The sequence below is a fragment of the Mus caroli genome, unplaced genomic scaffold (genome assembly GCF_978045245.1).
Source record: "Mus caroli unplaced genomic scaffold, Mus_caroli_1 scaffold_8, whole genome shotgun sequence".
NCBI lineage: Eukaryota > Metazoa > Chordata > Mammalia > Rodentia > Muridae > Mus > Mus caroli.
In genome coordinates, this window is record NW_028227263.1 from 120,055,024 (window position 1) to 120,077,750 (window position 22,727).

General features: G+C 46.1%; 1 long non-coding RNA gene and 1 pseudogene across 1 annotated transcript in view; one reads left to right on the plus strand and one right to left on the minus strand.

Annotated features, from left to right (window-relative positions):
- The window catches only part of LOC115031508 (uncharacterized), a 151,845-nt gene that overhangs the window by 95,752 nt on the left and 33,366 nt on the right, over positions 1 to 22,727 (minus strand). The gene's annotated exons all lie outside the window — the stretch shown is intronic.
- LOC110298159 (tumor necrosis factor receptor superfamily member 19L-like) lies at positions 10,570 to 15,072 on the plus strand (annotated as a pseudogene).

Genomic DNA, 22,727 nt, shown 5'->3' on the forward strand with positions numbered 1-22,727 from the left:
AAGAAGTGAGCTTTGGCACTCCTTCAGGGGCAGTTTCAGGGGTCAGACACAAGGGTTTTTGAATACTGAAAAAAATAGGCCTATTGTCTCTGTGGGTGGGACCAAACCGTAGCAGGAGCTAGGAAACCAGTTTGTTTGTACCCAGAGCTGAGGACTTAGCCATGAACTGTAAGGGTGGAGGTGGGTGTGGGGAGAAAAGGCTGAGACCTTTAAGAACAGAGCAATGACAACAGGCCCTACTCATCTGCCCCACCCCCACCCACTACCCGGGTTTTGTTTGGTTTGGGTTTATTTCCCCCTCACATACGCCCCATATGGCTTGGTGAGTCTCTTAGGATCTAGAAGGTGTGGTTTCCTGGAGGCCAGTGGAGTCAATGAAGCATCGTGGAACAGGATGGCTCCATTATGAGGGAGGCTTTAGAGAAAGCTGCTTTAACACTGCCGCATAGGCCAGAGAAAGAAAACAAGGAACCAAACCCTGAGCTGCAGACCCTCCCTCAGCAGCGTGTGAGGCACTTGTCTGCAGACTGGGGCCTGGCCAAGTTAGCAAGGCAAGAGTCAGGCTGAGCCCCAAACAAGGATTTCAGCATTTTATCCCATGCTACTACGTCCAAAAGTCACTGGACATTGATTCCAGATTGCCATAGCATGTCAGTTCATCTGACCAAAAAAACAAAGCAAAACAAACAAAAAACCACTGACCACTTTCTTCCATGACAATCATGCGGTGGACTATTTACACTAACAAGTTCTGTCATTTATGCTAAGGACAAAGATCTCCCCTCCCGCCTTTACTCAAGTCACCTGTCTGCCAATGCCTTCCTCTGGCCCTTTGGACCCATTCCTATGCCCCAAAGATAACTCTCGGAGGCCTGGCAGATGTTCCTGAGGTGCACTGAACACATCCCTATGACATCACGGGAACTGAATGTGAAATGAGGATGGGACAGCTATCCCTGCATGCTCCTTCCCACCTGTGACCTAGACCTACTTGCAGTCCAGCGGTCCAACCTTTCCAACCTCTTCCCTTCCATCCTTTGCTAAAGGCTAATCTGTAAGCTCCTGGAACCCAAGACTGCAGGCACCTGCTCCCCAATTCTTACAGTTCTGGAGACCACAATTCAAAAAGTCTCTATGTCAAAACAAAGGCATCAGCAGGATAAAAAATACTTTTGGAGGTTGAGAGCTGAATGTAACTCTGCCTGATATAGCTCCTGGGAGTTTCTGCTCCAGGATCCTCTTAACTTATCTGGACCACTCAGATATCCAGAGATCTCTATTCCAAGATGCTGACTTCATTGAACCTGCAATGTCCTACAGGCAGATAAAGTGTTCCCAGGTTCCAATGGGATGTGGACACTGGGCAGTCACTATCTGACTTAGCACAAGTACCCTTTCTAAACATCACCAGAGACATGAATTCAACCTGCTTTCCTTTTTTGCCTTTCATTTGTCTGTTCGGTAGGGAAGCAGGACAGGCTTTGAGGTAGGACACTATAGCTCCAGCTGGATGACCCTGGGCAGAACCCTTGATCTCCTTCACCTCATCTCTCATGTATAACACAGAATAAGAAAATGACAGTAAGAGACTAGAGTCATGCAAGTGCCCGGCCTGGGATGGCCCCCATAAGCATCTTTGCAGTCCTGTCCTCTCACCATCCAGTTCTCTCTCCCAGGTCTTTTCCCTTGTCTTAAATGACAAGCCTCCATCTAAGCTACCACATAGCCAAGACCAGCGTACTGCCTTCTGTTGTGACTCTACCTCAGCATTTCACAAGGGAGTCTACATCCATCTCAGGGTGCCCACTGGGTTTATATGGGGACACCCTTTTATGAAGCCCTTTTTATGTTCAAATAAAATACATGCTCCCTCAGGGCACAAATACCAGCCCCAAACCTGCTCATTTCCTTATTGGAGCCTTCTTCACTCCTTCTCTTCACACCTTATAAATGAGAACAGTACAAAGATGAAAATAATGACTCTGGCCTTTTCATAAGGAACTATCTTAGGCAGATGAATGCTCTTCCCAGGGCATTCCCTAAAATCTGTATCAAGGCTTGACAAAAACGTAGGTAATTTTAGGGTCCATGCCCAGGCCTCCAGGAGGTTATAACTGCTTTCTCAGCCCTCGCAAACTCCTTTTGAGCAAAGGTATTTTCCAAGAACCCTGGGTCATTTCACTTCCAGCTTCCCTGCCAGAACCCTGCTGCAAGCAAGCAACCATCCCAAAATAGATACCCAGGCTAGCACCTTTACCTGCTCCCATGATCACAACCACTCACACTAGCACCCACTATCTAAGGCTTTACATGAAGTGCTATCCTCTCAAAAGAGTCTATAATCGTGCCCATTTCTACAACCTAAAAAAGTCAAGGACAAGGGCGTTAAGTAATGCGCCCGATATGGACCAACTCCATAATTTAACTTCATCTGTACTCAATCTGGGCAAAAGCTGTCTTAAATTTTTCTTCTCCCAAACAAAATCCACCTTCCAGAATGATTTTGACCTCCCCCGTCCTCCACACACACACACACTTTAAGATTGGACACAGCCAACATAAGCTGTTTTCTGTCTCAATATTCACATAGGTGCCTGCTTCCTAACACCTAGCACAATTTCAAGGCACTTCCTTAGCCTACTGTTTATCAATCATTACTTTTTTTTTAGAAAAATGCAGGACCAGATTCTCTGACCACATAAGAAGTCACAAGTTGACAGTCTTGTGAACTATTTGCACAGCCTTTCTCAGACCATAAAAGGGATGCACTAAGAAGAAATGCAATAAGGAAGTAGAAAAACCAGGAGAGTTCCTGGAACGATCACAAAGAGGCGGAGACTCCAGAGCCAGTGCTTATGGCCTTGAACCATGCATGGCAACCCCACCTGTCCCTTTCCATGCCTCTTGGCATCTGACTTCCTTCTCACCTGTTCCTTTGACCTCACTTTCACAGACCTGATGAGTGGAGGAGTCAGAAAGGATTCATGAGAGAGCTGACTCATTTATGTACACTCACTCACCTTGGGACAGTTGCTACGCAGGGCACAGGATTTAAGGACAATTGAGGAGTTATGCTTCCTAGAAATTATGCTGTCATGTTTGTCTAAGCAGAGGTGGGCCCTCTGGCCCTTAGGAACTTACACCCTCCCTTCTCCCTAGGTTGGGTTACATTCTCCTTTTAGTAAGTCATTTGTTTACTAAGTCATACTCAAGGAAAGAGAAAAAAACTCAGTTGGATGGATTCCTTAAAGTCCCAAGCATTCCATTCCATTCTAAAATGTCTGTTGTTTTGGTGATGAGCAAGTAAAAAAAAAATATATATTAAAGGCCATGCAGGAAATTGATAACCATGAAACCATGAGCAACAACCTACAAAATGCCTTTAGGGACCACTGAACCACAATAATGAAGAGACAGGAGTCTAGTACCGCGACCTTTCCATTTGTATCTCATCTATAGGTCACCACAACTCTCATCCTCACAGAGTTAGCTCTTATCTCAGAACCTGTAGATGGAACCAGCCTTTAGATACACACATATTCATGAATTTCTTTCTATGCTTTAAACAGAGTTTCATTATGTAGCCCTGGCTAGCCTAAAACTCACTATATAGACTAGGCTGGCCTTGAACTAATAGAGATCCATCTGTTTCTGCCTCCCAGAGTATACCCCCACAACCAGTCTAGATTCAAATAGTTTTGAATCTGAAGCTCCTGTTTCCACTTCACACCATTGCATCCACAGAATTCAACAATAATCCCAGTGGAAATAATTACACTAAACTTCAACAGTAAGACAGGATCTGAAACAAGGCTTGGGATGAAAAATTTGGGAGGCTGAACAGCAAGGCAGGAATCTTTCAGGACATAAAATGTGCGTCAGTCACAGTTGACTGCAGACCAAGGAGCCATGCTGAGAGACTATGAATGACACCTAAGGAGTCTGAACTTGAACTATAGATTACAGGAATAGCTGGAAATGTGGATAAACAGCATCTTACGAAAATAAAGTTAGCTTTTAAAAGGATTACTAAGCAAGTTTAAATTTAAATAAGTGGTTCTTAACTTTGATAAGAGATTAAAATGATCTGGAAGCTTTTTTTTTTTTTTTTTTTTGAAACAGTGTGTCTCTGTGTAGCCTTTGATAGGAACTCCCTATTACATCAGGCTGACCTGGAACTCACAGAGATCTGCCTGCCTCTGCCTCCTGAATCCTGGGATCAAAGACATGGGCCACCACCTTTTACTGAGCCAAGCTCCAACCTAAGGTTCTATATCATATTTACCTGTTTCGTGCCTTTAGTAGTGGGTATTTCTGTTTTACTTTGATTTTTGAAGTCCTGGTGATTGAACCCAAGGTCTAGCACACTCTAGCAAAGTGTTCTACCTCTGAGCTTATCTTCAATTCCCTTAGTCTTCTCGAAATTGGTAGAGTTGTTCCAAGTTTTTGTCTTCATGACCATAACATTTTGATTTAGTTCTTTTGTTTGGTTTGGTTTTTTTTTAAGATTTATTTATTTATTATATGTAAGTACACTGTCTTCAGACACCCCAGAAGAGGGTGTCATCTCATAATGGATGGTTGTGAGCCACCATGTGGTTGCTGGGATTCGAACCAGGACCTCTGGAAAAGCAGTCGGTGCTCTTAACCTCTGAGCCATCTCTCCAGCCCCTGTTTGTTTTATTTTTGAGGCAAGTCTCGTTTTTGTAGTTCAGCCTGGCCTGAGCTTGCTATGTAGCTAACTGTTCTTGGAAGTGGCCCAGATGAACTTGGGGAGCTGATGAGGCCTGGGGTTTATTCAGTCAGTTGGTTTTTGTTAGGTTAGGTTTTCGCTGTTGCTGCAGGAGGGTGGTGGAGGTTATTTTCAGCCTAGGCGCCTCTCCAGTGTGCTACACAATCCGGGTGGACCTTTAGTTCCTGACCCTCCCATCACCACCTCCCAAGTTCTGGGATCATAGACCTAAGCCTAGTGGTTTCACTTTTGCTGGAGGCAAGGTTCAAGCTGGCCTGGAATTTGTGAGCCTTATACCTCTGGCTCCTCAGTACCACCCCCATACCTGGGTGACCTTAACATTTTCTGAAGAATATTAGCCATCTGGTTTTTGGTGTGATGGGAGTGGGGGTTGTGATAACCCTCAATTCTGGCTCACCTAATATTTCTTCAGGGTTAAGTTCAAGGTGTGCACTTTAGCCAGGTAGCAGAGGAGTGACACCGAGTCTCCCTAGATCAGCAAGTGAGGCGCCCAGGGCGCTGGTGCCTTTCACTAGTGCTCAGAGGGGCATGGAGCACCTAGCTATGCTTCCTCACTATAAAATGACTATATTACTTGGAAACATTATTTTATTTTACTTACTTCATTTTATTTCCTGGAAGGAATGAGCAAACCATGCAAGCATTTGGAGGTCGGAAAACAGCTTACAAGAGGGGACTCCTTCCTCCCACCGGGGAGCCAGCACACACCCTGAGGCTTGCTGGCAAATGTCCTCACCCACCGAGCCATCTTGGGAGCACTCTTAAACTATCAGTGCCTGGAAACAAAGAATAATCAAATGAGCCTCCCTTCGGGTCTGGGGCAGGCCCTGGAAGGTGGTCAAATGTCTCAGATTCTAACAAACAACCAGGACTGAAAACCAACAGTGAAAACTGGAATTCTGAAAAGCAACCTTGGGCCTCTCTTCTCAAAACATAACCAACTAAGCAGATGTAACTAAACTTGAACTTTGGTGGGAACCCATGGCAGAAGAAAGGCCAAAATTCCCCGGGTTGGGAGAACACTTAGTGAACATGGAGCTAAGTGATATAAAGAAAATGCTGACCATAAGCAAGCCCCCCCCCCCCCCGCACCTTTCCTGCTCCAAGCCTCAGGGAAATCTTTGCTTCATTTCATGCAATGCACAGCACACGATGGCTGTAACAGCCACTGGCAGGAAACTACAACTCCTGTTGCAAATACCCAGCCTCAAATACCAAGACACTTCTTCTGACTAGAGTTGAAAGCAGAATCCATAAGAGTCAGGTCGGGGGCCAGGGCCTCCCTTGAGGAACCTCTGCCATATGAGTGCCAGTTATGCTTTGTCCTCAATGTCTTCTGAAGCAAGAGGGTAGGGACTCGGTTATAAGATTACAAAATAGGAAAGTGTGCCCATCTCCCAAGCTCCGGCTGCTGAAGCAATTCTCACAGGGCTTAAGTCCTCACTGTGCTTAATTTCCTTAAAGCATTTATCAGAGTTTCATTTACGAATTTCATCAGGTCTAGAGAGCTAGTTGGGCAGTATGTGCACTCGCTGCTCTTGCAGAGGACCTGTGTTCAGTTCCTAGCATCCACATCTGGTAGCTCACAGTTACCTACAATTCCCCCTCCAGGGAATCTGACGCCTCTGGCCTCCTGAGGCATCTGCATTCACATACAGACACATAATACTTTTTTAATGTTTTAAGAAAAGGTCTCACTGACAATATAGCCCTGGCTGACCACAAACTCACAAAGATCCACTTGCCTCTACCACCCAAGAGCTAGAATTAAAGACGTGCACCATCACGCCCAGCTAAAATTTTTAAGTGATAATAACTTAAATGTTTTCATCAATCCCTCCTGGAGATGGAATAGCTCATAACATGAAAAAGAGACCAGCAAAGCGTACAAAGAGGAAGGGCCCTGAGGAAAGCTATCCCTAAGGTATTCTCGAAGCTACCAGGCTCTGACTCTTGATTTCAGAAGGAGCTGTCGCAGCATTAAGGATAACTCTCAAGCTCTCATAAAAGACTAAAATGGGGGCTGGAGAGATGGCTCAGTGGTTAAGAGCACTGACTGCTCTTCCACAGGTCCTGAGTTCAATTCCCAGCAACCACATGGTGGCTCACAACCATCTGTAATGGGATTCGATGCCCTCTTCTGGTGTGTCTGAAGACAGTGACAGTGTACCCACATACATGAAATAAATAAATCTTTAAAAAAAGAAAGACTAAATAAGAAAATTAGTTCCATCGCCCCATTAACATATAGCTACTATAAACTGACACACTAGATGCTAGCTAATACATGGGTGAAATAATGAGCAAAAGATCAGGGTCACTGGGTCAGGAATGTCTGGGAAGTATTTCCTGAGAGAGGCAGGTTTGGGCATCTGAACAGTAGGACTAAGGAAACAGGAGACACAAAAGCAAAAGGAGCCAGGCACTGATCACTGTTGTAGATGCTCATTTAGCAGTTCTCAAGAAGTAGTCTGAATTTTTCTTCCATTATTCATTTTAACAACACATGAGGTTGCATCAGCAAGGGTTGCCGGTCCTCAGAAAGGCAGGTGCCAAGGTCGGTGGTACCCTTGGAGTTAGAAACCAGCTTGTCTAACTCTAGAGCAGACATTACCACTGTCGAGAAAGAGTAGTGAACCCAGTTTAGGAAAGGGGAGGAAACAGGGATCACCATGACAAAAAGATGTGGTTGAGAAACCAGAAGTTAGGTAAACTTGCTAAAGTGGCTATGTTGAAGGACCATGAAAACTAGGCAGAAAAAAAAAAAAAAAAAAACTGGGCGTGGTGGCACAAGCCTTTAATCCCAGCACTTGGGAGGCAGAGGCAGGTGAATTTCTGAGTTTGAGGCCAGCCTGGTCTACAGAGTGAATTCCAGGACAACCAGGGCTACACAGAGAAACCCTGTCTCAAGAAGAAAAAAAGAAAGAAAGAAAGAAAGAAAGAAAGAAAGAAAGAAAGAAAGAAAGAAAGAAAGAAAGGAAGGAAGGAAGGAAGGAAGGAAGGAAGGAAGGAAGGAAGGAAGGAAGGAAGGAAGGAAGGAAGGAAGGAAGGAAGGAAGAAAACTAGGCAGACACACTTGAAGGAAACCTGTGGTTGCCAAAGAACCTCTGAAGGTTTGGGGTACAGGAGTCATCGAATGATACCTTGAGCGAGGAGTTCTGGGTTCTAAACAAGAGAAGCTGCTGGAAATGTCAGAGGAGCCATGGGATGGGGGAGTGGGAAAGACACTTAGGAGCAGAGCCAGGACTTAAGCAGGAGTCATGCTGGGGGGACAGGTAGGGGAACCTTTAATTGCAGCACTCAGGAGGCAGAGGCAATGATCTCTGTGATCTGCATAGAGAGGTCCAAGCCAGCCAGAGCTACACACTGAGATCCTGTGGTATGTTAAAGTCATAGCTACAACCAGACAGGTTAGATTCTCCCTCCAGAGTCTGTTCTCACTTCATCCACAAATCAACACAGGTGCAATGAAAATTCATCTCTACCGTGATCTCTAAAGCCTTGTTATGTAGTGTGACCCACCACCACTCAGCAGCTTACCAAATCCTAGCAGCGGGTGGAGTGTTAGGGGCCAGCCTAGGCAACAAGACCAGAGCAGCAAAGTGAAAGACATGTTGGGGAGGGGAGAGAGAGAGAAGGACAGAGTCAGGGACAGAAGAGGGAGGGAGAGGGCTTTCAGGCTCCAGTAGAAGTATCAGAATTGGGGGCTGGAGAGATGGCTCAGCGGTTAAGAGCACCGACTGCTCTTCTGAAGGTCCTGAGTTCAAATCACCCATAATGAGATCTGATGCCCTCTTCTGGTGTATGAAGACAGCTACAGTGTACTTACATATAATAATAAATCTTTTTTTAAAAAAAGTATCAGAATTGTATTTAAACAACAACCTTGTGTGTTCTGTATGCTCCTCTCTAAAGTATGTTCCGATCTAGATGTAAGTGTTTCACACTGACCACAATTCTGTCACTCTACAGAGAGCCAAGGTGAGGGGCGGGAGAAGGCGGGGAGAGGACAGACAGTATGACACAGTTGACCTAGTCACCTAATGCACCCCTTTCTAATCCTAACAGCCTGTCTGGCTTGCTCACTAGGAAACTCCAGTGAGGAAGTGCTGCCACCTTGTGACCATGACTGGTAAAACATACTTAACAGTTCTCAATTGGAAGGTGCCAGGAGGAGGGGACTCCAAGTCACAGATGTGGGGAGTGAATCACAACCGCTCATTTTAACAGCACAGCCCACATCACAGAGCACTGTCACAGTTAAGATGAACCCTAATTCTTTCCTTTATTACATTTGTATTTGTCATGTGGGTGCACCTGTGGACTTAGAGGACAACCTGCTGAGTCAGTTCTCTTCTTTCACTATGAGTCCAGGGATCAAACTCAGGTGATGACACATTCACTGAAGAGCCATTGTGCTGACCCTCAAAGAAGTTTTTATGATTCCGAACAATTTGGTGTCCGTGGAAAACCTAAGTTCCATGCTAAGCGCTCACAGTGCAGCCCTTAAAATCATCAGGACTGGGGGCTGGAGAGATGGCTCAGCAATTAAGAGCACTGACTGCTCTTTCAAAGGTCCTGAGTTCAAATCCCAGCAACCACAAGGTGGCTCACAACCATCCATGAGATCTGATGCCCTCTTCTGGTGCATCTGAAGACAGCTACAGTGTACTTACATATTAATAAGTAAATCTTTTTTAAAAAAATCATCAGCCGGGCGTGGTGGCGCACGCCTTTAATCCCAGCACTCGGGAGGCAGAGGCAGGCGGATTTCTGAGTTCGAGGCCAGCCTGGTCTACAAAGTGAGTTCCAGGACAGCCAGGGCTACACAGAGAAACCCTGTCTCGAAAAACCAAAAAATAAATAAATAATCATCAGGACAGTGTTTTCAGACATCTGGGCCTGATGAAGTGCCAGGAAATAAATGTAGGGTTCCCTGGTTGCTTGCACTCTGTGGCACTGTTTTATCTCGTGTCTCTCTTCAATCCTGGCCCTGGTCCTGACAAGCACTGGAATTAGTCAATATCTGAGATCACCCACCACGAGCCCCTCCATCTCTTTCCATAGGCATATCTAAAGCCCTGCACTCTCCTGTAAGTTTAAGCCAAAGGTTCTCAATTTGTGTTTTGAAACCCCTTTGGGAGGAGGAGAGATCAGATGACTCTTTCAAAGGGGTCACCTAAGATATTTACATTATGATTCTCAACAGCAAAGTTACAGTTATGGAGTAGCAATAAAATAATTTTATGGTTGGGGGTCAGTACAACCTAAGGAACTGAATGTAAGGGTCATTAGGAAGTTGAGAATCACTAGTTTAAGCTATGATGTGAGATTTGTTAAAAAGAAGGAGGAGGAGGAGGAGGAGGAGGAGGAGGAGGAGGAGGAGGAGGAGGAGGAGGAGGAGGAGGAGAAATAAAAAGATCCGTGAAAAGAGGCACGGGGCTGGCCACAGCCCAGGTAGGAAGATGCCGCAGATGTAGGGTCCCACTCTCACTGTGAACACGGTCCAGCAGGGAAGAAAGCAGTCCTGAGCACTGCTGCTCTGGCTGGACGGTCCTAGAATTCAGCGTCTGCTGTGGTCTCCATGCTTGACCATGGAGAGCACAGGGCTTCAGAGTGTGTCTCTGTAAAGAGTTGGAGGGGCGAACACAAAATTGGTTTATAGAACTCACTATGTGATTCAAAAGGCACGCAGGTTGCGCGGCCGGCCCCGAAGCGCTCACCTAGCAGGGCCCCAGCGCTGCGTCGGACGCTGAGCGAAGCTGGTGCTGTGGGCCAGGTAAGGAGGGCGGGCGCGGCCCTCAGACAGTCCCATCCTGGTGCTGTCTACGCGTCCCGGAGCCCCCCAGCTGCGCGTCCTCCCGGCACCGCGAGAGGTGCAGTCTGTCAGAAGGTCAATGTCACTCCAGGGCCTGATGATGAAGCGGACCTTGCAGTGGCCCCTGTCTTGCCTCTTTGTGCTGCTGCCTGGCCCCTGGCCACTCCAACACCAATAACTCCTTGGCTGTGTCCACCTGGTAAAGAGCCTGACCCGGATCCAGGACAGGGCACATTATGCAGAACTTGCCCCCCAGGCACCTTTTCAGCCTCATGGGACTCCTATCCATGCCAGCCTCATTACCGCTGCAGCCTTCAAAAGAGGTTGGAGGCCCAGGCTGGCAGAGCAACTCGTGATACAATGTGTGGAGACTGCCAGCGTGGGTGGTTTGGGCCACAGGGAGTTCCTCATGTTCCGTGTCAGCCATGTTCCATGTCAGTCATGTTCCAAGGCACCACCAAATACTGGTGGCTGAGATGAGTCAGGGCGGCGGGGCCGGCGTGGTATAGAAGTGGCAGCGGGTACCAGTAGAAACGGTGAACCTCGGCAGCCTGGGAATGGCACTCAGGCAGGCGGTCCTGAGGAGACGGCTGCCCAGATGCAGTGATTGCCATTGTTCATGTCTTTTGTCTTTTTTTGGTTTTTTTTTTGGGGGGGGGGGTATTTATTTCATTTACATTTCCAATGCTATCCCAAAAGTCCCCCCACACGCTCCCCCACCCACCCACTCCCACTTCTTGGCCCTGTCATTCCCCTGTACTGAGGCATATAAAGTTTGCACGACCAATGGGTCTTTCCACTGATGGCCGACTAGGCCATTTTCTGATTCATATGCAGCTAGAGACACAAGATCCAGGGGGTACTGGTTAGTTCATATTGTTATTCCACCTATAGGATTGCAGATCCCTTTAGCTCCTTGGGTACTTTCTATAGCTCCTCCATTGGGGGCCCTATGGTCCATCCAATAGCTGACTGTGAGCATCCACTTCTGTGTTTGCTAGGCCCTGGCATAGTTTCACAAGAGACAGCTAAATCAGGGTCCTTTCAGCAAAATCTTGCTAGTGTATGCAATAGTGTCAGTGTTTGGAAGCAGACTATGGGATGGATCCCCAGATATGGCAGTCTCTAGATGGTCCATCCTTTTGTCACAGCTCCAAACTTTGTCTCTGTAACTCCTTCCATGGGCATTTTGTTCCCAATTCTAAGAAGGGGCAAAGTGTCCACACTTTGGTCTTCGTTCTTCTTGAGTTTCATGCATTTAGCAAATTGTATCTTATATCTTGGGTATCCTAAATTTCTGGGCTAATATCCACTTATCAGTGAGTGTATACATATTGTGTGAGTTCCTTTGTGATTGGGTTACCTCACTCAGGATGATGCCCTCCAGGTCCATCCATTTGCCTAGGAATTTCAAAAATTCATTCTTTTTAATAGCTGAGTAGTACTCCATTGTGTAATGTACCACATTTTCTGTATCTATTCCTCTGTTGAGGGGCATCTGGGTTCTTTCCAGCTTCTGGCTATTATCAATAAGGCTGCTATGAACATAGTGGAGCATGTGTCCTTCTTACCGGTTGGGACATCTTCTGGATATATGCCCAGGAGAGGTATTACAGGATCCTCCGGTAGTACTATGTCCAATTTTCTGAGGTACCACCAGACTGATTTCCAGAGTGGTTGTACAAGCTTGCAATCCCACCAACAATGGAGGAGTGTTCCTCTTTCTCCACATCCTTGCCAGCATCTGCTGTCACCTCTATTCAGGAATTTTTCCCCTGTACCCATATCTTCGAGGCTTTTCTCTACTTTCTCCTCTGTAAGTTTCAGTGTCTCTGGTTTTATGTGGAGTTCCTTAATCCACTTAGATTTGACCTTAGTACAACAAGGTAGGAATGGATCAACTCGCATTCTTCTACATGATAACCGCCAGTTGTGCCAGCACCATTTGCTGAAAATGCTGTCTTTTTTCCACTGGATGGTTTTAGCTCCCTTGTCAAAGATCAAGTGACCATAGGTGTGTGGGTTCATCTCTGGGTCTTCAATTCTGTTCCATTGGTCTACTTGTCTGTCCCTATACCAGTACTATGCAGTTTTTATCACAATTGCTCTGTAGTACATCTTTAGGTCAGGCATGGTGATTCCACCAGAGGTTCTTTTATCCTTGAGAAGAGTTTTTGCTATCCTAGGTTTTTTTGTTATTCCAGATGAATCTGCTGATTGCCCTTTCTAATTCGTTGAAGAATTGAGTTGGAATTTTGATGGGGATTGCATTGAATCTGTAGATTGCTTTTGGCAAGATAGCCATTTTTACTATATTGATCCTGCCAATCCATGAGCATGGGAGATCTTTCCATCTTCTGAGATCTTTAATTTCTTTCTTCAGAGACTTGAAGTTCTTATCATACAGGTCTTTCACTTCCTTAGTTAGAGTCATGCCAAGGTATTTTATATTATTTGTGACTGTTGAGAAGGGTGTTGTTTCCCTAATTTCTTTCTCAGCCTGTTTATCCTTTGTGTACAGAAAGGCCATTGACTTGTTTGAGTTAATTTTATATTCAGCTACTTCACTGAAGCTGTTTATCAGGTTTAGGAGTTCTCTGGTGGAATTATTAGGGTCACTTATATATACTATCATATCATCTGCAAAAAGTGATATTTTGACTTCTTCCTTTCCAATTTGTATCCCCTTGATCTCCTTTTGTTGTCGAATTGCTCTGGCTAGGACTTCAAGTACAATGGTGAATAGGTAGGGAGAAAGTGGGCAGCCTTGTCTAGTCCCTGATTTTAGTGGGATTGCTTCCAGCTTCTCACCATTCACTTTGATGTTGGCTACTGGTTTGCTGTAGATTGCTTTTATCATGTTTAGGTATGGGCCTTGAATTCCTGATCTTTCCAAGAATTTTATCATGAATGGCTGTTGAATTTTGTCAAATGCTTTCTCCGCATCTAACGAGATTATCATGTGGTTTTTGTCTTTGAGTTTGTTTATATAATGGATTACGTTGATGGATTTCCATATATTGAACCATCCCTGCATCCCTGGGATGAAACCTACTTGGTCTGGATGAATGATTGTTTTGATGTGTTCTTGGATTCGATAGGCAAGAACTTTATTGAGGATTTTTGCATCGATATTCATAAGGGAAATTGGTCTGAAGTTCTCTATCTTTGTTGGGTCTTTTTGTGGTTTAGGTATCAGAGTAATTGTGGCTTCATAGAATGAGTTGGGTAGAGTACCTTCTGTTTCTATTTTGTGGAATAGTTTGTGAAGAACTGGGATTAGATCTTCTTTGAAGGTCTCATAGAACTCTGCACTAAACCCATCTGGTCCTGGGCTTTTTTTGGTTGGGAGACTATTATTGACTGCTTCTATTTCTTTAGGGGATATAGGACTGTTTAGATCATTAACCTGATCCTGATTTAACTTTGGTACCTGGTATCTGTCTAGAAACTTGTCCATTTCATCCAGGTTCTCCAGTTTTGTTGAGTATAGCCTTTTGTAGAAGGATCTGATGGTGTTTTGGATTTCTTCAGGATCTGTTGTTATGTCTCCCTTTTCATTTCTGATTTTGTTCATTAGGATGCTTTCCCTGTGCCCTCTAGTGAGTCTGGCTAAGGGTTTATCTATCTTGTTGATTTTCTCAAAGAACCAACTCCTCATTTGGTTGATTCTTTGAATAGTTCTTGTTTCCACTTGGTTGATTTCCTGTCTTTTGTCTAATGGGGCTTCTGGGCATCCTAGTGTGCAACCTGCTCAAGCGGAAGGGCTACCATTGCACAGCCTAAAAGGAAGTCGGGCCCAGCCCTGGTGGAGGAGGCAGCGGGATTAATCCTGCCTATAGGACAGAAGATGCCAACAAGGACACCATTAGAGTCCTGATGTGCCTGATCACAGAGAAAGAGAATGCAGCGGCCCTGGAGGAGCTGTTGAAAGAATATCACAGCAAACAGCTCGTATAGACAAGCCACAGACTTGTACCCAGGCTGCTGCCAGCCTCACCCAGTATGCCCCACATCTGCCCGCATCACCACCACCTCCACACTGTGCAGGGCCTGGCCTCACTCTCTGGCACCTGTTGCTCCCGTTGTAGCCAGAAGTGGCCAGAGGTGCTGCTATCTCCTGAGGCAGCAGGTGCCACCACTCCTGCTCCCACCCTTCTGCCTACTGCATCCAGGGCTCCCAAGGTTAGTGCCAAGCCAGGACGTCAGCGAGAGATTACCAACTTGTCTGTAGGCAGGTTCCGTGTGGCTCGTATTCCTAAGCAGCGGACCAGTTCATTGTTATCTGAGGTGAAGACCATCACGGAGGCTGGGCCTTCAGAGGGTGATCTCCCTGACTCCCCACAGCCTGGTCTTCCCACCCCGACGCCCCCCCCCCCAGCAGCGGGCACTGCTAGGAAGTGGTGGGAGCCATACTAAGTGGTTGAAGCCCCCAGCAGAGAACAAGGCTGAGGAGAACCGCTATGTGGTCCGGCTAAGTGAAAGCAACCTGATCATCTGATGGGCTGTCTAGAATTAGACACTCTGCCCTGTCCTGGGAGGTTCTGAAGGCTTCCTGCAGAAGGGAGAGCTGCAGCTGGGACTAAGGACCAAGATGCAAAGGGCAAATCCTGGAGGTGGGACCATCTGCCCCACTGAGGAGGCATCCTGCGGCACAGCACAAGAGCAGGAAATCAAGAGCCCACCCTATCCCTGCAGCCCCGGTTACTTCCATGCCGGATGCTGTAACCCTGTGCCTGCCCTGAACACATCATAGGAGCCCTCTGTCCCTTAGAGGTCTGGTTTGGTGGAGGAGTGGTATCTGTACCTGGTCCCAAGCTTGTGCCTTGGGAACTAGCCACTCTTGCCCATGTCCTGGACCCTGGATGTGACTCCCTCTCTTCTGGTAGGCCCTATAAAGGGAAGGGGTAGCAAAGAGCCCTGTGCTGGTGGTAGAGTTCCTGGGTTCCAATCCTGAGCTTATCCCTAGGTACTGACTGTGACATTGGGGAGGAGAGCTCAGTTCCCAGGACCTCTCCAGCTCTTTGCAGATTCTGGGCTGAGTCCTGTTGTGGGGAGCTTGACTTTGCTACCCTCCCGTTAGTAGCCTGTTTTTGCTGCTTCCTGGGCCTTGGCCTTCATGGCTCCCATGGGACTGTCTATTATGGTGATGCCTTCAGAAGGGGCTTAATGCATGTGCCTGCCCCTACCCTGCTATTTTTAATGAAACTGAAAAATGACTTGACTTGGACAGGGCTCTCTAGTGCAGAGCCTCAATCCACCCTGCTGCTCTCAAGCTCTGGAGCTGTGGGAAGAGGAGACTGGCAGGCTAGGGAGTGCCTGTGGCCTGTAGTTTTCAATGCCCCTGTGGTACAGTATCTGCCTGAGTTTTGGGTAGCAGGGGTGACTGCCAATCCAGCCTGTCTTGGTCTCTGCTCTGGCTCAGTGCCTTGTTATTTATGTGGGGCTGTGCAGGTGCAGGGCCCACTGCCCATCCCATTTCTTTTTTAATGAAACCTGCTGTTGCCCTGCCCCTACATCTCCAGCTCCACACACTTGGGTAAAAAAAAAGGTGGAAATGTCGTCACAGGGTGCTTCCTTTCCCTGTATCCTCTCTGAAAACTGCTCACCTCCAGGGCCCTGCCAGGTATGCACACATCGTCCTCCCCCTCATTGGCACCTTCCTCTGAAACCAGGGAAACAGGCGGAGGTGGCTCCTCCCCACCGAGGTCCACAGAGGCCAGGTTCCCCAGCAGAAACACAGGCTAAGCCGTATGTGTGATTGTGTTCCCATAATCATTCCAAAAAGTTGTCTAAAAAAGGGTAAACTTAGTATTTTTAACCAAGTATATCCAGAATATTTTCATTGCAATATAAAATCATTATGAAAATTAAAAAAAAAAACTCACTATATATCATAGGCTGGCCTTCAACTCACAACCCACTGAGCACAGGAGCAACAAAAGCAGATGTTTTCCCGCCCTCAGAGCTTCTGGCTACTGAAGGAACCCAATTTAAAATTCTATTTGTCTTAAGAGTGTTTTAAATGAACAAACCTGAAGGACTGACCTGACCTATGGTAGAAAGAGAACGTCGAACAGATGGAACTGACTAGCAGCCGGGGCCTGGGGGTGTAGGGGCTGACAGACTGAGGAGCCCTGAGGAGCCCTAAGGAAGATACCGCAGCAGCCTCAACACAGAATGGACTGGGGCAGCCTCAGTGAGGCTCTGCGTGAACACAAGAGCATTTATCAGTAAGATTTGTCTTTCTTTTAATAGGCTGATTTTTCACAAACTTCCTGTCCTATCAGACCAAGCTACAGGGTTGGAAAGCTATTGCTCAATTTCAGCAAATATTTGTAGAGTTCTTTTATTGTGCCAGGCCCTACATGAGTTCAGAGAAAATGAAAATGAAGTCAGCAGCCCCTGTCCTTACACACCCCATCCAATCAACTCTATACTGTAACACATCCTTTGCACTCACCTGCTCTCTACCAGCCCAGTTTCTACCTCCCCTGAGAGACCCAGCTCAAGTTCTGCCTGATAAGGTGGTATATATGTCTATAAACCCAGTGCTCTGGAGTCTGAGGCAGGATCCCAAAAATCAAGGCTACCTTGGACTACTAAGATCTAGTGTCACAACACAAACAGAAACAAACAAACAAAGACGAGGAGGGGGGAGGCAAGGAGGAGGTAAGTGATGTAATTATAGTTTAACTAAAGTTTACATTTTAAAATGATTGTTAGCTAAAATATAAAAAGGTGTGTAATTGTATTATTACTACATTCATTTACACAGCCACCAATTCAAATTTATTTATGATAGTGGCACACAATCACGTTATTATTTATAATTCCTTTTAAAAGTTTCCAGGGCTATAAAGATGGTTCAATGGTTGAGAGTGCTTGCTGCCCTCCCAGAAGACCGAAGTTCAGTTCCCAGTACCCACACTGGGTAGCTCACAACTACTTGTAACTCTGGCTCCTGAAGATCTGAAGTTCCCTTTGCTTCCAACTTCTTTACAAATATGGCACACACCCAGGCACACACAAACATGTTAATACATACACACCCAGGCACACACAAACATGTTAATACATAAAACTAAATATTTTTAAACAATAGCACTCTAGAGAAACAGGTTAGTAATTAAGAGCCCTGGCTGTTTTTCAGAGGACCTGGACTTGATACCCTGAACCCACTTGGTGGCTCACAATGTCTGGAACTGCAGTCCCAAGGGATCTAATGCCCTCTTCTGGCCTCCTCAGGCACTGCATGATGTGATACACACAGGCAAAACACCTGTATACATAAACTAAAAAGAAAAAAAAATCTCAAAAATGTTTAAATTAAAAAAGCAAAAAAGCCACCCAGGTAGTGGTGGCACGCGCCTTTAATCCTAGCACTCAGGAGGCAGAGGCAGACAGATCTCTGAGTTCAAAGTCAGCCTGATCTATGGAGTGAGTTCCAGAACACAGAGAAACCCAGTCCTGGGAAAACAAAACAAAAACAACTTACCTAATCACCATTTCAGTCCCCAGTGAACCTCCACAACCTTAGAACGTTGACTGCACTTGTACCTCTAGGTTTATGAAGTATATGTCATTCCTTGATTACACATCTGCCTTCTGAAAATAGACTGACTTTAGAACTTTATAGAAAGAAACCACATTAGCAGTATCAGATCAAGACCAAGCTATCAATTTGAGGACAGTGTTCACTACCTAACACAACTCTCCAACATGCTAATGAACCAACAGAGAGAAAGAAATGACAAAAAAGAATTAAAAACTTGAGGAGGCAGAAGTGAAGTAGAAACTTAAGGGTTCTTTGGAAAGTCAGTTAGATGGTGTTTACTGGGCAAACATGTGAAAGAACATTTCATTAATGCGGATACAGGTGAATGGCCAAGTCAGACTCATGAAGGAATGTTTCACTGAAGCAGACACAGGAGAGAGGATGTTCTGCTAAAGTAAGTGATGAAGGATTCCTTGCTAATGACACGCATGTATTGGTCTGCTTTACACTGCAGTTGAGCTGCACTGGGACTCCACAGAAACACACCAAAAAACTTCTGGTGGTACACTGCAGTTTCTTGCCACTTCCCAGACTCAGACTGTTTGGATGTATGTGCTGAGGCAAAACACATGGAGGACATGTGGTGTTTGGAGGGGAGAAGTAGGACCTCATGGAGTGACAGAGACAGCTTGGCTTGCTGGTACAGCGAGCTGTGCAAAGCTTGTGGGTCTCAAGTCTTCACTAATCTTCACTTTCTTGAGAAAGGGAACTTCTGGTGTTCCTGCTGGTCCCTCCTCCTGACTCCGACCCAAGGCTGAGGCCTGGCTGTCTCTGCTAGGTCATGTCACTGCTGTTGCTAATCCAACCCTACCAAACTGGACTGCTGTTGTATCTGTCAGGTGTTTGCCAGTGGATCGAGCAGCCACTGCCTGCTAACCTGTGAACTGTACTGCTGATTTCCAGACAACACAGATGGAAGTTGCTCCAAAGAGCCTTTCTAAACAAGTTAACTCCCCCACATTCTTTCTTTCCCACTACCTCTGGTGAGTTGGATGGAGTATAAGGGAAGTTAAAGCGTTTAAGAAACATCATTAAAAATAAAGTTTGAGGCCGGGCGTGGTGGTGCACGCCTTTAATCCCAGCACTTAGGAGGCAGAGGCAGGCGGATTTCTGAGTTCGAGGCCAGCCTGGTCTACAGAGTGAGTTCCAGGACAGCCAGGACTATACAGAGAAACTCTGTCTCAAAAAACCTAAAAAAATAAATAAATAAAGTTTGAAAAAAATAAGGATGCACAGAAGTGTTAGGAATTCAAGTCATCCTGAGCTCCAGATTAAGACTTGATTTTTAAAAATCATTTTATCCAAATCAAAACAACGCTGCGGCTCCACCTTACACCTATCAGAATGGCTAAGATCAAAAACTCAAGCAACAGCACATGCTGGGGAAGACGTGGAGCAAGGGAAATACTTCTCCTTTGCTGGTGGGATTGCAAACTTCTACAACCACTCTGGAAATCAATCTGGCAGCTTCTCAAAGTTTTTAAATAGTTCTACCTCAAGACCCAGCTATACCACTCCTGGACATTTACCCAAAAGATGCTCCACCACATCACAACGACACTTACTCAGCTGTGTTCATGGCAGCTTTATTTGTAAAAGCCAGAAATTGGAAACGACCTAGCTGTCCCTCAACTGATGAATGGATAGAGAAAATGTGGTTCATTTACACAATGGAACACTATTCAGCTATTAAAAACAAGAACATCAAGAATTTTGCAGGCAAATAGATAGAACTAGAAAATATCATCCTAACTGAAATAACCCAGACCCAAAAGAACATGCATGGTATGAAGTAGATATTAGCCATAAAGTACAGAATACAACCACACTACAATCCACAGACCCAAAGAAGCCAAAGAACAAGAAGGACCCAAGGGAAGATGCTTGGATCTTACTCAGAAGGGAAAATAAAAGACATTGGAGGTGGATGGATGGAGGGAGCTGGGTGGGAGAGGGAGTGGGGAGGGAAATGGAGTGGGAGATCAGATGTAGGGAGAGCTGAGGAGAGAGAACAGCTGGCAGACAGGGGGTGGCTCTAGGATGTGACAGAGATCTGGGACAGAGGGCCCCAAGGAGTCTATGGGGGTGACTCTAGCTGAGACTCCTGGCAGTGGGGGATATGGAGCCTGAAGTGGCCACCTCCAGTAACCAGGCAGGACTCTCAGTGGAGGGATAAGGACACCAACCCACCCACTAAATCTTCCACCCAAAATGTGTCCTGTCTACAAGATGTGCAGTGATAAAAATGATGCAGAGACAGAGGGAATGGCCAACCAATGACTGGCCCAACTTGAGCCCATCCCATTGGCAAGAACCAATCTTTAACACTATTAAAATACTCTGCTATGCATGCAGACAGGAACCTAGTGTAGCTGTTCTCTGAAAGGCTCCATCCAGCAGCAGGTGGAAACAGATGCAGAGACCCAAAGCCAAACATTAGACAGACCTTGGGGAGTCTTGTGGAAGATTTGGGGGAAGGATTGAGGGACCTGAGGGGTCTAGGAAGACCAACAGAGTCAACTAACCTGGGCCCTTGGAGGTTCCTAGAGACTGAAGCACCAACCAAAGAACAAGCATAGGTTGGACGTAGGCCCCCAGCACATACGTAGTAGATGTGCAGTTTGGTCTGTATGCAAGCCCTCCCTCAATAACTGAAGTGGGGGCTGACCCTGACTCTGTTGCCTGCCTGTGGATCTCACTCCCTTAACTGAACTATCTTGTCTGGTCTCAGTGGGAAAGGATGGGCCTAGTCCTGCAGTGACTTGATGTGCCAGGGTGAGTGATACCCAGGGGAATCCTCCCCCTTCTCAGAGGAGAAGGGAAAGGGAGAATGGGGGGAAGGGGCTGTGTGAGGGGGTCCTGGAGGAGAGGGCTGCAATAAGATATAAAGTAAATAAATTAATAATGAAAATTTTGTTTATCAATTCACTTCTTTTGAAGGAATGATTCATATATCCTCTCATTCCTGGAGGCTTCTAGAAAAGACTTTCGTATTCACTGTCCCTTTGGCCCCAACCAATGTCACCCAACACTCAAGTTCATCAATCCCTATTGCTTTGGCACAGTCTTAAAGTCCCTCAAATAGACACCAAATTCAGTGCTGATGTTCCAACATTGTTATACTTTGGATCTTCAGTGCTTCCCAAAGGCCCATGAGATAAAGGCTAGGTAGCCAGCCTATGGGAGATCAGAAGAACCTCTAGGAGACAGAGTTCAGGAGAAAACAGTTATGTCATAGTGGCGTACACACCCTTAAATGAACTATTAGGATTATGGTTCTTGCTATCTTCTTTGCTTCCTGGATGCGCAAAGTGAGCAGTTTCCTCCACTATGCACTCTCTCCATGATGTATCTCAGCACAGGCTCCAAAGTGACAGGGCAGACGGGCCATGAAATAACACCTCTAAGACTGCAAGTTTCAGAAATAACTCCCCTCTCTTGTGAGCTGGCTGGCACAATCACCTTTAATGTTGACTGTGGCCATTATCAGCTTTCTCCTTTTGCCTTGAGCCAAGAACTCCACCAACCTGGACCAACACAGTTCAAGAATCCCTTTTGGCCTATAGTTCATATATTCCTGGACCTGAAGCTCTGGTGATCTTGCACGCACACACACACACACACACCCCGTGTCCTGTAACTTGGAGCAACTAAACCACAGCCAACTTCCTGATGAACAAAAGGAGGCTTTGTTTTCCCCACTGCTCCAGGAAAGAGTTTGGAGGCAAAGATAACTGCCTCTGATTTTATTTGTGCATTGTTGCTGGTTTGTTTTTATTTGCTATTTATGGTGCTGAGAATCAAACCTGGAGCCTTGTTCATTTCAGTCAAGCATCTTATCTCTAAGCTACATCCCTAGCCCTTCGTTCTTCATTACATTTATTTAAGGATGAGGGGAGTGTGCATGCACCAAATGACTATAGCAGTCAAAGGACAATGCACTGATTTCTCTACTTCCTGTGAACAGTGGGGATTGAAGTTAGATCATCAGCTCACTTGCCAGGCAGCCACTAGCCCTTCATTTTTGTTTTTCTTTCTTTGTTAAGAGAGAGAGAGAGAGAGAGAAAGAGAGAGAGAGAATTGAAGAGGAGGGGAGGGAGGGGAGGGGAGGGGAGTGGAGGGGAGGGGAGGGGAGGGGAGGGGAAACTCAAAGCCTTCTTCAGCTCCAGTGCTGGCACACACCAGCACACCCAAAGTGAACGTCTTCTTAACTGAACTCTGCTTCCCTTGTGAGTGGCTAGGGAACTGGATGAATCTGTCAACAGTGTGAGGACAGGACAACTGTCCAGGCAGTAGCACTTCCATCTACTGTGCTGGCAATCACAAGTGGGTGGAGAGAGGAAGCGCAGCTGTCAGCCTCTCTTTGTCAGCCTGCAGTGCCTCGGTTTTGCTCTAAACAGCCAAAAGGTACAAGGAAACTCAAGTGAGAAAAAAGCTTAGAGAATGAAACCCCCCTCAGTGGGGGAGGAGTCAAGCACACACACACACACACACACACACACACACACACACACACACCCGCCAAGGTGTCAGTCATTTGTTCCTTTCTCTGGAGTGTGGTTTCTTTTGTTTGGCCAGTTTTACCTCCCACATTCCTG